Below are 16,809 nucleotides of genomic sequence, written 5' to 3'. Positions count from 1 at the left end.
TCCTGTACCTCCGTGCTTTGGAGCTGCTGTCTTGGCCCTGGCAGAGGATGCGCCAAGCACTCCATGCACTGCTGCTTTGTCTCTCTGACCCTCCCCACACCGCTGGGGAGCAGTTGGGAAGGTTGAGGTTTCTTCACCCTCCCACTGTGTCAGGATCCCCGCTGCATGGAGGTGGGGAGCTGAACTCTCTCTCCTATCCCATCCCTCTTGGAGAACAGCAGCATGCTGTCCGGTGTCTTTCCATGCTACAAGAGGACACGGAGCCAGGTAAGCACCCTCCCTCCCATGCCCAGACCCCCGCACCCAAATTCCCCTCTTCCCTCCCAGACTCTGCAGCCCCAGCTTGCTCCAACACCCTCCTTTGCTCCTGTACCTCCCCCCTGGTCAGACACCTACCCCCACCATGCTCCAGCATCCACTGTTGCTCATGCACCCTTCCTCCTGGCCACATACTGCACCTTCCCATCACTCTTGTTTCCTGCCCCTGGCCAGACACCCTACTCCCAGCCTGCTTCTGCATCCTATCTCCCATACAGACCTTGCAACCTTTCTCCCTTCTGCACCCCTCCTTCCACTCAGATTCTGCTCCCCATCACTACCCCGCCCCCCCCCCACTGGCAGCCCTGACCCACACACTGACCCCCTCATTTTTGTTTCCACCCCAGAGACTAAGGAGATTCATAAAATCTACTGACACTGTAACCCCAGAAAAGTAAATCTGGCCCATGGAAACCCTTGAACCTCAGTCCTCCCTGTCCCTTCCCCTTGCCCTGTGGGGCTGCAACACCAGAGGAATGAGGTGTCTATATTGGGGGCCACATGAGTGAGGGTTGGGGTCTTTTGAGGAGTTTTTTTTTTTTTTTTTTTGCTTCTCATTTGTGTGGTCTCCAACTGATTTTTTTGTGGGTCAGTGGCCCTCAACCCAATAAAGGTACCCCACCCCTGCCATAAATAAAAAAAACATTGAAACCTTTTGCGTTGGACATAAATTAATTTTTTATTTTATTTAAAATGAAGTTTGATAAACTAATATGAGAAACTTAAAATGCTTAATCTGTTTAAATAATTGAAATTAAACTGTTCTCCCTAACTGCAGCTGGTTCAGAAAATGTCAGTGTACCCAGCCTGCCCCCCCCCCCCTCTGACACGCAGATCTGTAAATAGAAGTAAATAAGTTAAATCTTGGCCCACCACTTCTGAAAGGTTGCTGACCTCGGTCTTAGAGTCTTAGAGTGTAATGGGCTGCTTACATGTGTATTTGCAGGATTGAGGCTTAACAATTTGTTACTACCCTTGGTCTTTGTCCAAGTTTCTATTGTTGATGAGTGAGATTTCTGCCAAGGTTTGAGGGAGTATATGTGGCACCATGGCCCATGAAATAACATGTAAAATGGATAATAACCCTTTGCACAGAAGGAGTTTGTCTCCCCTTTCATAAGGTGCCTTTTTTAGAGCCATGTAACAGAGACTCTACATTGTGCCCATAGGGTGGCAGAGTTGTTCAACTTTATTGTACTTTTGATGCAGAAGCAGTCAAAAGCCCTGGGCTGTATTCGCTGCAGGAGATGCTGGCACTGATTTGTCTTAACACTGAGATCTTGGACTGAGGGAGACTGACATGACAGCAATGCTGTTACATGTAGTGGGAATAGGGTTTGATTCTGCAATGACTTAAAAGACATAATAGGATCCTAGCAATCAGAAGAAGGAAGACAGGCTGGAATATAAAACCATTTGTCTGCCAGGGTTCGGTGAATTTTCCTGATACAGGGTTTATCAGCTATTACACATTTATGACTTTTTCATAAATTAGCTAAACAGATTTGTCATTCACTGCAGAAATATCAAAATTTTCATTTGCCATAGGACAGTTGTCTTGGTGTTTTCATACCACCAGGTTCTTTCTATAATGCTGAAGGTTCTCTTCTTCCTCACATGGCCACTGCCACAAAAGGATAGCAGCTACACTTCTAGCTCCTCTTTGGACTTCACGACAGCCCCATATTGTTGCTGTTTTGGTCCCAGGATTTTAGAGACAAGATGGATGAGGTAATATCTTTTATTGAACCAGTTTCTGTCATAGCCAAATACAGGATGCATAGATTGTGTAGCATACATTCTTAGCACATATTCTAAGGGACCACTCTAGGTGAAGTGGCCCACTAACTCCTCGGTAGTCATGGGACAAAACAATGAGGAGGTTGGTTGGTTACAGATTGCTATAATAAACTGCAGATCCAGGTTCTATTCCAGGGCTACTCAACACACGGCCTGTGACCTGTTTGTTTGCAGCCTGCATTGCAGTTTGGGTTTATGCGTTGCTCAACACCTGTGGGTGAGATCCTTTGAACATGGCCTCCACTGGGAATACGCTGCACAATCTCCCAGGTGGGGTGAGCATTGAAAGATGCAAGCAGACGGGCTGGCTGGAACAGATGAGTACAGGATGTTGTCCTTTCTAGCCCCCAGCAAAAAGGTGCTGGGAGCGCTGGGGCACTGTGGGAAGTGCTGGCTGCTTAGTCTTGTGGGCAGAGTCTGAGAGGTGCTGCCTGGCTCACACTGGCCATGTTTGGTGCCATGGCTTATGGCTTAATATTTGTATTCATGCCTGTTAGTGTGAAAGAAGCTATTTGAATATATATTTGCATGTACATACAACCACATTTAAGTTGAGGCCCTCGGCATGTGCTGTGACTATCATTGTTGCCCCCAAGGCTTCCAAAGTTGAGTAGCCCTGGTCTATTCAGTCCAGGATTTTTAATGTCTAGCAGAGTAATGAATTTCAGCTCCCAGGCTCGTCTTTTGAAAGTGTGGTGCAGGTTTCCATTGAGGACGAGGACTTGTAGGCCCGGAGTAGAGTGATGGTCTAATGAAAAGTGTTCACCTGCAGGTGCTACTGTGTTTTTGCCTTTTATCATTTTTCTGAATCAGTTCATTTGGGAGCAAAGCAATTGTTTGGTTTTACCTATGTAGGTGGTATTGGATCATTTAATGCCCTGGATGAGTTACACCACATATTATCATATGTGTGTGCAAGACCTATGGTTCTAGAAGGGAGTTGATCATTATAGCAGTAGCACCATGCCTGAAGGTTTTGCATCTGTTCTGCCAAGGCCTGGCATAGGTGTGTCCTGGTTTGTGTGCTGCAAAACCTGCAAACATACCCTCGTTGTTACAATGATCAGCCCTCCTCCCAAGCAGTTTTCAGGATCCATGGGTCCTGCACAGGTCTATCTCAACATGACTTTGCAGGATCAAGGCCAATAGACATCAGTGGGCTGATGAGTGCTCAGCATCTCTGTGGTCAGGTGGCTTTAGAGCAGATTCTGCTCCGTTACACTCAGGCTCCCTCAGTGAGGTCAAGGGAGTAGCATAGGAAGAACCCATTTGTATCAAACAGCTCCGGAGGAGATGGTTAGTTGTTTCTTAATACTAGTCACCTAAATTCGAAACCAGATTTTACCCTGTTGTGACTTGGCATTTGGGAGAGTGTGTCACTTGGAAAGTCATAAAGCGAATCCTGTAATATAGATAATTCATCTAATTACACTTCACCTGTTCTCTTTATCACCCACAATGATAAGTTGTCTTGTCCTAAATCAAGGAAAATGTTTCACATAGCCAGCCCCATTATGAATAGTAGCTATTGCTCAAATACACTTGGCCAAAACATCCAGAAAATCACTGTCTTAATTATAAATATATATTAAGTTTGTTTATCGAGTCATCACATATTGCTCACAATTACAGGGTTTTCAGTAACATGCTGGTTGTGGTTGAAGAGAGACAACTGCATGGGAGCCTTCAGACACTGATTGCGATGATGGCAAGTCTGTAATGTGTGTTGAGGCCTGGGCACATAACACTTGTGTTCTTGTCTGGAGATCTCAAAATAATTGTTTTGTTGTTGACAGCATTAAATTCAGCTGTAGGAGGTAGCTCCTTTGACAGTGAGAGAGCCTGGGTCACCTCGCCTTTGTAGATGCCAGAAGCAGCCCCTCTGTCTGTTTGCACAGTAACAGGTTTATGCTCACATGGATTGGATTGCCACAGGTTAACTTACCTTGTGATTAGCATGCTGAAAAATAAAGGCTGAAAGGAGATCTGGTTGCTCTCTGTTAATACATCAAGTGGAAGATAAGAGGGAAGGAGATGAGCTTTTAAGCTGAAGGACAATGGTGACAATGGGTATACACTGACCGTGAATTTAGGCTGGAAATTAGCAGAAGGTTTAAAAGAGGGAGGTTCTGGAGCCACCCACTTATAGGGGGAGAGAATGTAAACAGCCTAACTAATTTTCAGAGAGGGCTTGATAAAGTTATTATATGTCCCTGCCATAGTAGGTACTGAGGTAGATGATCCAGAATGTCCCTTCCGATCTTGTGTCCCTGTAGAACGCAGTCTCGTAACAGTCTCTGCATTGTGTCTTGACTTCCTCACAGACTGAGGAGTAGGGGCTGGGTCTGAAATGGGTGCGCAATGCTTCTGAGGTCCCAGAGTTTCTTTCAAGAGCCATGTGGCTGTCTGAAACTCTACTGAGCCTGATGGACACACTCTGGAATTGTGTCGGGGAGGCACTGGGCTTGGAAAGTGAAGGGAGACCAAACACAGGGTCTCCTAATGGGCAACTCTGAAATAGGGATGTTAAATACTGACTAATTGACTAGTCAATGCATTTTGCTGTTGATACACTTCAAAGGCGAAAGCTCTGTGCACAGCTTTCCCAGGCTCCACGCAACGCTGATGCTTGGAAATTCTGCGTGCGTCCTGACGCCGGGCTCCCTGTGGTGTTTCAAAGCGGCAGTGCCGCACGGAGCCTGGGGTCAGCGGGGGAGTACCCAGCTAATCCTGGGCTCCACACGATGCGGCCACTTTGAAATACCGCATGCAGCCTGGGGACACCTCAACTAGCCTCAGGCTGCATGCGGTGTTTCAAAACGGCAGCGCTGTGTGAAGCCCGGCATCTGGCCCCAGGCTTCAGCTCTTCCCCTACCTTGCTGCCTCTTTCTGATAGAGGCAGCAAGGGGGTGGGGTGGGGAGCGACTAGATGACTTGCCTGTCAACTATCCGGTAACCATTTTGTCCTTCACATCCCTACTCTGAAATAGATCTCCGAGGCAGGCTGTAGATGAGCTTGGATGACTTTCCCTCCTTCCATTCCAGTTATCCTAAACACATAAGGGCACCTCCAAACTTGTATCAAACTTGGGGCTATGTTTTTATAGTGTGTCCTTGGAAAAGCGGTAAACCTTCATGAGGATCTGCTCTCTTTGTCAGCTGGATGCTCATACAACTCTTCTAGCAGCTCTGCTTTGAGGGAGGAAGAAGAGTAGAAAGCTAAAGCAATAAAAATGCACATTAATTTGCCCCCAGAATGGCAAAGGATTCTGACCAAAAGAATGTGCCTTTGGGGAAGATAGCTCTGAAGTTCTAAACACTGAAACTGGTGCTTCTGGGAGCAAAGCAAGCAGAGAAATATGTTGTAGCTTTTTTTAAAAAAGAATATTACATTAAACTAGGGGGCTCCGCCCCCTGCTTGCTACTCTTCCCACAGCCCCCTTTGCTCTGGCAGCTTTTGCAGTCCCTGGTGGGCTGCTGCTGTATTTACCTGTACTTCCACAGGTACCATGTGCTTGCAGTGCCCTTTGGCCATAGTTCGCTATTCCCAGCCAAAGAGAGCTGTTAGGTAGTGGTGCGTACAGTGGCTCCCCATTTCCCTTGGCCAGGAATGGGCAAACTGCAGCCAATGGGAGCTGCAAGTGCCCATTCCTAAGGAGATACAGGTAAATATAGCGGCAGCAGCCTGTGAAGGGCTAACCCTGGTGAGCTGCGTCTGGCTTATTGCCCACCCTTGCCATAATGCATAGATGTGTATCCTTAAATATTTTTATTAGCTCCTTTATGCACCTTTTTTAACATAATAGTTTTATCCAAACTGCTTGCCAAACATCCCTCTAAGTATACAGGCAGTCCCCGGGTTACGTACAAGATAGGGACTGTAGGTTTGTTCTTAAGTTGAATCTGTATGTAAGTCGGAACTGGCGTACAGATTCAGCCGCTGCTGAAACTGACCAGCAGCTGACTACAGGAATCTCTAGGCAGAGTTGCTCTGCCCTGGGCTTCCTGGAATCAGCCGCTGATCAGTTTCAACAACGGCTGAATTTGGACGCCTGAGACAGAGCAGCTGGGGCGCTGCCAGGTAGGTCTCCGCAGCGCCGCACCTCAGCGCTGCAGAGACCAACCCGGCAGCACCCCAGCTGCTCTACCCCAGGTGTCCCCAAGTCAGCCGCTGCTGAAACTGATCAGAGGCTGATTCCAGGAAGCCCAGGGTAGAGCAACTCTGCCTCGGGTTTCCTGTAGTCAGCCGCTGGTCAGTTTCAGCAGCGGCTGACTTGGGGACACCTGGAGCAGAGCAGCTGGGGTGTTGCCGGGTTGGTCCAGTAGCGCCGAGGAGCGGCGCTGCGGGACCAACCTGGCAGCGCCCCAGCTGCTCTACCCCAGGCGTCGTCAGCTAGAAAAGCCTGGTCTGATGGGGGTGGGGGGGCGCACTAGCTGCGCCCTCCCTTCCTCCCCCCACTCCAGCAGACCAGGGAGACGCGGGTGGCGGAACCGCCGAGACACGCCGCTGGTCCTGCCCGCATCCTCCGCGGCTTTGCTCCACGTCTCCCTGGTCTGCTGGGGGGGAGCCTCCCCCTAGCAGACCAGGGAGACGCGGAGCAAAGCCGCGGAACATGCAGGCAGCGGGACAGCCCAGACGCGCCACGACTGTCCCGCTGCTGGCGTCCTCCAAGGTTTTGCTCCCCGTCTCCCTGGTCTGCTGGGGGGGGCTCCCCGCCAGCAGACCAGGGAGATGCGGAGCAGCTTTTCTCGCCCCGGAGGACGCGGATGGCGGGACCGCGGCGCATCTGGGTGTCCCGCCGCTCGCGTCCTCCGGGGAGAGAAAAGCCCCGTTCGTAACTGCGGATCGGATGTAAGTCGGATCCGCGTAACTCCGGGACTGCCTGTATAAGGAATTGTGTGCAGGCAGTGAGAAGAGAATAGATGAGTTGTATTTTAACAACAGACCTGACTAATTCTAAACCTTTGGGCTGGGGAAGGTGTAGGGACTCATGTAGGCCAAGGTGGCTGTCTTCTATGTTCCCTGTAAGCTGTGGGCGGCCACCCAGGAGAGTCAGGTGCTGCCCAGCTGATTAGCAGAGTGTCCACAGATGCGTGTTTCTAATGGTGGGAGCACATGTCAATAATTTTTTTTTTTTTTTTTTTTTTTTTTTTTTTGCACATGGAAAAATCAGAGGGAACATTGGCTGGTTTGAGGATTTATTTGGGAAGACAGTAGCCTCACTGTGTACTTGTCTAGGTAGCTTGCTACATTTATTGCCTTAAAGTGAGTTGGTGGGCCATCCAGAGGCAGAAGTTGCCGAATGTATTAAATGTTCAAAACAGGATGCTGAATCATATCCTGACAAGGCTGCAGCAGCCTGCCGTAGCATGTGCCATACAATGGGGAAATGCGTTCTCAGGCTCCTGACCATTTGAAACTGTCTGCCCTGTGGTCTGGCCTTGGAAACTGGGAAAGTTGTAATTAGGACTTTGCGTTCTGCGCTGTCTATTGCAGAAATGGGAGTAGGAAAAAGCTCCTGTTTAAAAAAAACAGCCTGGAAAACAGTGTCTCCATTGGGCACATGCTTGCAGCAACACTGTGTGGTAATATAGGCATGGGCAGAGTTTCAGCAGGAGGTTCCATGCTGCCATTCCATTTCCAGTCCACAGAACTGACCTTCAGATGTCAGGTGTGGTAGGATAATGGGCAGCTTCTGATGCCCCCTACAAGATCACTTCTTTCAGGAAGCCCATCCCTGCAACATAAAAGATAGTCACCATTTTTACAAAAAGGCTCTGAGCTAGAACCTTTTTCTAGGCTTGGGCAGCATATTTGTCTAGCGTTTTAAAAAACAGTTGTAGATAAACCTAATGGCTACGTTTACATTGGCCCCTTTTCCGGAAGGGGCATGGTAATTTTTGAAATCGCAATAGGGAAATGCGCGGGGGATTTAAATATCCCCTGTGGCATTTAAATAAAAATGTCCGCCGCTTTTTTCCGGCTTTTAGAAAAGCCGGAAAAGAGCGTCTACACTGGCCCTGATCCTCCGGAAAAAGCGCCCTTTTCCGGAGGATCTTATTCCGGAGGATCGGGGCCAGTGTAGACGCTCTTTTCCGGCTTTTCTAAAAGCCGGAAAAAAGCGGCGGACATTTTTATTTAAATGCCGCGGGGGATATTTAAATCCCCCGCGCATTTCCCTATTGCGATTTCAAAAATTACCATGCCCCTTCCGGAAAAGGGGCCAATGTAGACGTAGCCAATATGAACAGGGAGTCTTCGTGGGTTTTGTTTAATTTAAATGAAAAGGGCATTGTTTGTTTGTTTTTCTTTAGACGAGATTTAAACAAGATCCTTCCTTTGCTGCAGAAATGGCAAAGCAACAGCACCATGCTAGATTACAGGATCAGAAGGGGAACAGACCAATCAGGACCTGCCTCTAATAGGAAAGAAATGCTAAAAGGCAGCAAACTGCATCCATTTTTATTCACTCTTAAATACAAAGAAGATGCCTCTCTGCTGCTGTCCCCACTCCACTCTGATACTATGCTCTCATTCAGCAAAAGTAAATCAATGCAAACTATCTGTAATTTGGAGCAGGAAGTATACCCTGATCCCTCCTAGTCAAACCCGGTGCTTTCCCCTAAATAGTGTTTACATGAGGACCAGACTAGATTTGGGCATTTGGTATTGGCTGGTTCCAGCAGCAAAAAGGCCTAGTAGAGAATGCCCTGCCTGTAGCTGATGCCCTCTGATAGAGATTGATTTTGAAGATGCTTCATGTAGTATTCAGAGGGGTGCAGAGTGCTCTCAGCTCCTAATAACTTCAGTGGCAGCGTGGCTCAAGCTAAGGATGTGAATGGCTAATCAACTAGTTGGTTCCTCCTTCCTTGCTACCTCTGTCAGAAAGAGGCAGCAAGACAGGGAGAAGAGATGGGGTGCTTCAAAGTGGCAGTACTGTATAGAGCCCGGGGCCAACTGCATGGAGCATTTCAAAACAGTCTCCGGAGCCTCTGTGGTGTGCCACTAGGAAGTGTGTTGGCTTTGGATGAGCTGGGCTAGAGGCTTTTTTGCATGATTTTGCTGGTATTTACTTTGTATGCATCACTGATGTGTCAAATACATCATGGCTTCTGCTACCATTTTTGGAATTATTCTAAAACCCATCAACTCTGCATTTTTCTGGGCAAATTCCCTGCTGGTGGTCATAGGGTTTTCAGTCACTCTTGCCACTGTTGTCTGTCTATGTAGTGGCTGACCATTCCTTGTTCTATTTGTGGGCTTTTTTCTTAACCCTGGAAACTATTATTCACCTTCTTGTTCTTTTACTACATTTAAAAGGCAGAGCTGCAGTGGGATAGATCTGGGATCTGACGCAAGCCGGGACTCAGCAGCCCCGGTTTGTTCCAGCTATGGGACCAACCCCTTCTGCAGCTCTGCAGTTTAAATGTAGGCGGATCCAGGCTGCGTGTGAGTCCAGCTCCTCCTGCAGAGTCGCAGCAGGGCCCCTTGTCAACTACTTGTATACTCCATAGAAATTATATTGAGTACATGATTAATCAGTTACCCACTTCTTAACATCCTTACTGGGTGCCTCTCCTGCCATTCCCAGTTGTGTGGTCTTCCCTGACACAACCTCATGGTATCTTTAGCAATTGGCAAAACACTAGAACAGCATTGAATGTCTTTTAATGCAGTCTGTTAGCTGGGAACGAGGAGGCAAGCCAGCACCTTGTGACTAGCTGGCATGCTACAGACTACCAGGGCATCATCATCAATCATCATCATCAAAGCTGCCCCACTGAGGCTTTGCTTTGTTTTGTTTAACTCACTGATAGTCCCCTCCCTACAGCTGTGCTGCCAGCTTCTACCCAGATCTCTTTAGATGATGCTGGAGCATGATACAGTGCAGGGGATGTCACTGGAGATGTGCTTTGCCCACACCTAGCTAGCTACATGAGCAGGTGGGTAGCAGTTAAAATATAGCTGCATAAAGCAAATCCATACTGATCTATTCTGAATTATTAGATGGTTAGGCTGAAAATGTGTGGCTGAAAAGTTGTACACAGCACTGAGGAGTCCCCTTTCCTCGTTTTGTGCTTACACCCATGCTAGAATGCTGATGCGTTGTAGCCAGCCAGCCACATGAATGCCATGGTGTTTGTACCCATAGAGTAAAATGTCATCTTAAGGGTTAAGTATCAGAGGGGTAGCCGTGTTAGTCTGAATCTGCAAAAGCGACGAGGAGTCCTGTGGCACCTTATAGACTAACTGAAGTGTAGGAGCATAAGCTTTCGTGGGCAAAGACCCACTTTAAGTGCCTACGAAAGCTTATGCTCCTACACTTCAGTTAGTCTATAAGGTGCCACAGGACTCCTCGCCATCTTAAGGGTTAATGTTTAAAAAGGAAAAGCACAGCTTGTTTATTATTGTTTAATGAGCACTAATGCAAGCAGGGACACTTTTAACATGTCTGACACAGGGCTCTGAGACAGCTGGTGTCACAAACGATGTCATTTTTCAGCGGGAAGCTTAGAAATGGTAATTTCAATTAAAAACATTTGTTCCAAGTCTGTTGCATACTTGCCTGATTCTGTGATGGGTCTCTTGCCTTTTTGAACTGTGTTATTAATGAGAAGGGCACAATGAGTCATTTTTCTTTTCTTGTAAAACAGCCTATAATTTTGCTTGGCTTTTCACCCGCTGATGTATGGGGGATTCTTAGAATTTTTCTCTTCTCTAGCCATTTGTAGTCCCTCTGCTATCTTATTTTTGTGTTCCTCTTGGAACCCCAAGGGTTTTTCCACCATCCCTTCGCTGCATTCAGATCCAGCTGTAGCTTGAGGGGCCAACTAGAGAAGCTCTTTTGTTGCCTTGGGAAGCAACCCGGGTTGCCCCTTTCCACTAGGAGCGGAGTGTGCTCGTTTTGCAGAGCTTGCCTCACTTTTTCGAGTAAGAGGGGCAGAATTGGAGCACAGAGCTCTGGCTCTCTGATGGCATTGGGAGTTGGATTGTTGGCGTCATTTCACGAATCCCTCTGAGCATGCTAACTTCAGCCTGGACTAGCACTTGGCCAACACTGTTATTCTCTGTGAGTGATTCAGGGTGAGGTTCTCTTGCTAAGCAGGGGCACAGTGATGTGTGTCCTTGAGATTGACAGGGAGGCTAGTCACTCTCTTTCAAATCTGCCTGCAGGAGAGTTAGTATTTATTCCTTGCATAGCACTGTAGATGTGCATACTGTGCAAATGAGGGCAGAGACCCTGGCCCAGAGAGCTTGCAGCCAGCAAGTTGAGACAAGAACAGTGGGGAGGGATGACAAACACAAGGAGAAGTTTGGAGGAAGGCTCATAGACTTTAAGGTCAGAAGGGATCATTATGATCATCTAGTCCGACCCCCTGCACAGTGCAGGCCACAGAATCTCACCCATCCACTCCTGGAATAATCCTCTCACCTACATCTCAGATATTGAAGTCCTCAAATGGTTTAAGGACCCCAAGATGCAGAGAATCCTCCAGCAAATGATCCGTGCCCCATGCTACAGAGGAAGGCGAAAAACCTCCAGAGCCTCTGCCAATCTACCCTGGAGGAAAATTCCTTCCCAACCGCATATATGGCGATCAGCTGAAGCCTGAGCATGTGGGCAAGACTCACCAGCCGGACACCCAGGAAAAGTTCTCTATAGTAACTCCTATGATCCCTCCATTGGCCTATTTACCACTGATAGTGAAAGGTCAATTAGTTACCAAGATCATGTTATCTCATCAAACCATCCCTTTTTATAAACCCATCTAGCTTAATCTTGAAGCCAGATAGGTCTTTTGCCCCCACTACTTCCCTTGGAAGGCGGTTCCAGAACTTCACTCCTTTAATGGTTAGAAACCTTCGTCTAATTTCAAGTTAAACTTCCTAATACCCAGTTTCTATTCATTTGTTCTTTTGTCCACATTGGTATTGAGCTTAAATAATTCCTCTCCCTCCCTGGTATTTCTCCCTCCAATATATTTAAAGAGAGCAATCATGTCTCCCCTCAGCCTTCTTTTGGTTAAGGTAAGCAAGCCAAGCTCCTTGAGTCTCCTTTCATAAGACAGGTTTTCCATTCCTCGGATCATCCTAGTGGCCCTTCTTTGTACCTGTTCCAGTTTGAATTCATCCTTCTTAAACATAGGAGACCAGAACTGCATACGGTATTCCAAATGGGGTCTCACCAATGCCTTGTATAACGGCACTAACACCTCCTTATCCCTACTGGAAATACCTCACCTAATGCATCCCAAGACCGTATTAGCCTTTTTCATGGCTATGTCACATTGGCGGCTCATAGTCATCCTGTGATCAGCCAGTACTCTGAGGTCCTTCTCTTCCGTCACTTCCAACTGATGTGTCCCCAGCTTATAACTAAAATTCTTGTAATTAATCCCTAAATGCATAACCTTACACTTCTCACTATTAAATTTCATCCTATTACTATCACTCCAATTTACAAGATCATCCTGATCTTCCTGTATGATATCCCCCAATCCTTTTCTGAATTGGCAATACCTCCCAACTTTGTGTCATCTGCAAACTTTATTAGTACACTCCCACTTTTGGTGCCAGTAATAAAAAGGTCAGTAATAAAAAGATTAAATAAGATTGGTCCCAAAACTGATCCTTGAGGAACTCCGCTAGTAACCTTCCTCCAACCTGACAGTTCACCTTTTAGTATGACCTGCTGTAATCTCCCCTTTAACTAGTTGCTTATCTACCTCTCAATTTTCATATTGATCCCCATCTTTTCCAGTTTAACCAATAATTCCCCATGTGGTACTGTATCAAATGCCTTATTAAAATCAAGGTAGATTAGATCCATTGCATTTCCTTTATCTAAAAAATCTGTTACTTTCTCAAAAAAGGAGATCAGGTTGGTTTGGCATGATGTACCTTTTGTAAAACCATGTTGTAATTTGTCCCAATTGCCATTAACCTCAATGTCCCTAACTATTTTCTCCTTCCATTTTTTTCCCAAGACCTTGCATACTACAGATGTCAAATTAACAGGCCTATAGTTACCCGGTCTATAATACTGTGCCACTACCTTTTGGCTTCCTGGAAAACATGTGTTTTGAGATGTGGAAGCTTGGCAGCATGGGGAGAAAGAAACACGTGGGGTGCAATCTGATGAGGTGCTTGGAATGAGTGGGGATGTGGAGGAAGTGGAAGAAGATAAACTATGGAGGGTCTTGGAGGGAACCGTCATGAGTCTGAATATGGTGTAGAAGGCACTGGAAGGCCAGTGAGGGACTATGCTGAGTGGGTGAATGACATTGTCAGTGCAGTGCCACATGTATGGCCTTAAACAAGCCAGGGTATTGCCTATTAATAGAGGGTTGTGATGTCTCCTGGGTTCAGGTCCCTGCTGTGTAACTGACTTGCTGCATGGTCTTGGCCAGTTTACTAAACTGCCAGTATGCGTTGCTTGACTCCTCTATGGAATGGTGGTGATCTCATTTTATGGCAGCATTGTGAGGCCTAACATGCGTGAATCCTGTTGCCATCTTCAGTGATGGATGTTGGATAACTGCAATGTATTGTGAGCATCTCAACTTGCTGGTCAGGATGTGCTTTGCCAGCAGTCACTTGTTTCCTAAATAGTGAAGGGAGCTGTGTCCAAGAAGGTGATGAAAAATTTCCAGAGATCTCCAAATCAGTGGGGTAGCACACATGAAAGAGTCCAGAACAGAGTTGGGAAGGTCACACCAGAGACTGAGAGAGATGGGAAAGGAAGGAGCAGTCAGGGGAGTAAGCGAATATGCTGCCAGGGAAATCTCGAGAAGCCAATCTTGGCAGAGTTTGCAGGGGGTGTGTGTGAGGGAGGGGGGCAGGGAGGAGGATGTTGCTGAAATAATACACTGCTCAGCTGATGCGCGATCTTCTTGCTGCCATTTAAAAAACAGGTTTAAATTTTCAAAATAGTTTAAGCCCAATTTTTAGAAGAGCCTGATGCGCCATTGGGTGTGTCTACACTGCAGTTAGATGCCCTGAGTCAGATTCATGGGGCTGTTTAATTGCGCTGTAGATGTTCAAGCTTTGGGACACTCCAGTCTCGCAAGTACGTAGAGTCAGGGTGCTAGACTGAGCCCATGCTACACTGCAGTTAAAATAGGTCTGTAAAATGCCATTGAATCAGTTAACCTAACATAACATTTAACTGCTTAAAGGGAGGTGGGCTGGTGACTGTCTGGGCTGGAGTGTCCCCCTCTTATGGTGGGGTGGGCTGCTTTGGCCAGGCTGGGCACACTGCAGGCAGGGCCTGCTTCAGCCTGGCTGGGCTGCAGGTTAATTGTAACTGGTAAGCATCAACCAGTAAGGGTGAAGCTTACTGGTTAACCAGTTAACCATTGACATCCCTAAGTTAAATTGTCCCTTGGGCTCCAGCTCTGTGACTTGGAGTCAGCTAGCAAAGGCCAGCACGGGTGTCTAACTGAAGTGCAGAAATTCCATAAGTCTCTGGAAATCAGGCTCTGAAGTGACTATGGTATTTTTAAAAATGGGATTTAGGTGCTTTTAAAAATGCAACCCCTATTCCTTTGTATCCATAATGGACAGACTGACTGACTGCATGAGACACATTACTTGGCTCCAAATGGTGGCACTTTAGCACTGGGGTAAATGTGTTTCTTTGCTCTTCCCCCTCCAGTGGCTCTGGCATCTGCGGTTGAACTTGGGATGAGTATGTGAAACATGATGTGGCAGTCTCAAGGCGCACTGGGCCAGCTCACAGCACATATTACTGTAGGTCCATTTATAATGGAGAATAAGCTTTGGTGGGTTTAATGACTGGTTTCATTTTTCTTTTCCCCCTTTGTGCCGAAGGAAAGTTTGTATCTGGTGCTGTGAATGGCCTACAGTGTCTGAAATGCTTCTTAGCATTCTTATGCTGTGAATGCAGCCTACGCCTTTCAGCCAAACAGTACAGGCTCAGAATCTCCTTTTGTTGCTGGAGTGTCAAAAACATTCAGAGAAAAACTTGCCAGGATTTCTTGCTCACCACTAGCCCTCTTTTTGACTTGAAACACACCAGAGAGCTGGCATTTTCTTGCATTATCTGATGTGAGCTGCTGATGGTGGTGCCAGGGAAGCACTGCTGTTCCCCTCGCATACTAGATTGTGGGGTACAGAATTGTCCATCTCTTAGAAGAACCCTTTGCTATTGCATGAATGTGGCCAAGTTTGTGTATGTCCAGACCCACTGCCTTTTAAGATGAGAGGGTTCTGTTTGCGGCAGGGCTTCCTTTGGAGCATCCCTCACACCTTAGGTCCCTTCATCTTAGGCAGTCTGAGTATGACTTGCTTTAGCAATCCCCAATTCAGCCGAAGAGATGGGAAGAATTTTACCCTTTCAGGAGCGGATAATAAAGCACAGACATGTTTTCAAAATATCCCCTCATTTCAGGTGCTTGGGTTTCTAGATACTTGATTTAAGACATGTAGGTTCTGGGTTTTTTTTAGTGGTGCTGAGCATGGGCAGCTTCCACAGACTGCAGAGTGTAAGTACTCAGCGCCTCTGAAAATCAGGCCTTAGATGTATCAGGTTGGGCATCCAAGATATGGGCCGCTCTTTAAATGTAGGGCTGAATGTTCAGAGTGCCCTCTAGTAGGAGCTCTGGCAAAAGTGCTTCTGTGTGCAGGCAATTGGCCTTTGTCGTGTAATGCTCAGAACCCTAAACAGTGTGCCTGTATTTGGCACCATGGCGGTGTGTTAACACACATCTGTGTTTCTGCAGTAGAATTTCACTTGTGAAGGATAAAACATACATTGAATTCAGTCCCTTGAACAATCCCTTTTTTTCTGGCCCAGGAGCTTTAGCCAGGCCTTTAGCATGGCGGTACAGATCACTAGAGACTGGATCTGTCTATATTACATTGTTGTATTTATGCAGTAAGTGGGAACAACAGTGCTATCAACTAGCTCTATAAAAGAGACTCCATTTTATTTTATTTTACTGAGCATGCCAGGCTTTCTGTACAACTGAGGTGATGGTATGTGTTACACAGAGTAAATAAATATTTAAAATGCATGATGTGCTTAGTTAAAAGTAGGGCAAGTACAGTTGCTTTAAAGGGTTCTAATTTCTATTTCACAGATTTTACAGGAACATTTAAACGAGTAGCTATAAAGTTAATTTTCCACCAACTCTGCTATATCACATAAAACCCTATCCAAAGACTCATATCTTGTCCAGGAAGTGTCAGGTGATGTATCTCCTATCAAGCCAAAGAAAGCAGTCAGTGCACTTTAATTGTCCTCTTGGCTGAAGAAGCAGAAATTGTATTGCTGTAAGTTTGTCTTCCCGACACTTGCTTCTCTGCATTACATATTTGTTTGTATTACAATTCTGAGTAACTGAATCTGAATCCTGCCACCCTCAATGTATTCATCAGATGGGATCAGCCACAAATGCAGTGATAAGTTCATCATGCCCCAGGAGGCTCTGTGGTGCTAAAGATGTGTTATTGGAGTGAAACTTAATAACAGTTCCTGAACATTATGTGGTTTAAGGATCTCATGACACTTTTAGCAAGTGTTGAGAGATCCTAGAAAAATGTAAACTCTGGTGATTATGTTCTTAAATTCCTTTTGCAGTTTAAATGAGATATGTTTTTCTACCTCCTGTCCTAAACTGTTAAGGACCTGCTGCTTTCTACTCTGGAAGGGCCACTCCTTTGAG

At 46.5% G+C, this 16,809-nt stretch overlaps 1 protein-coding gene across 2 annotated transcripts in view; it reads left to right on the top strand.

Moving 5' to 3' along the window:
* Window positions 1–16,809, top strand: part of SSH1 (slingshot protein phosphatase 1) — a 77,981-nt gene that overhangs the window by 20,397 nt on the left and 40,775 nt on the right. The gene's annotated exons all lie outside the window — the stretch shown is intronic.

This window comes from Pelodiscus sinensis, chromosome 15 (assembly GCF_049634645.1).
Source record: "Pelodiscus sinensis isolate JC-2024 chromosome 15, ASM4963464v1, whole genome shotgun sequence".
NCBI lineage: Eukaryota > Metazoa > Chordata > Testudines > Trionychidae > Pelodiscus > Pelodiscus sinensis.
The sequence above is the reverse complement of the archived record's forward strand: the minus strand, read 5'-3'. Positions and strand labels throughout refer to the sequence as shown.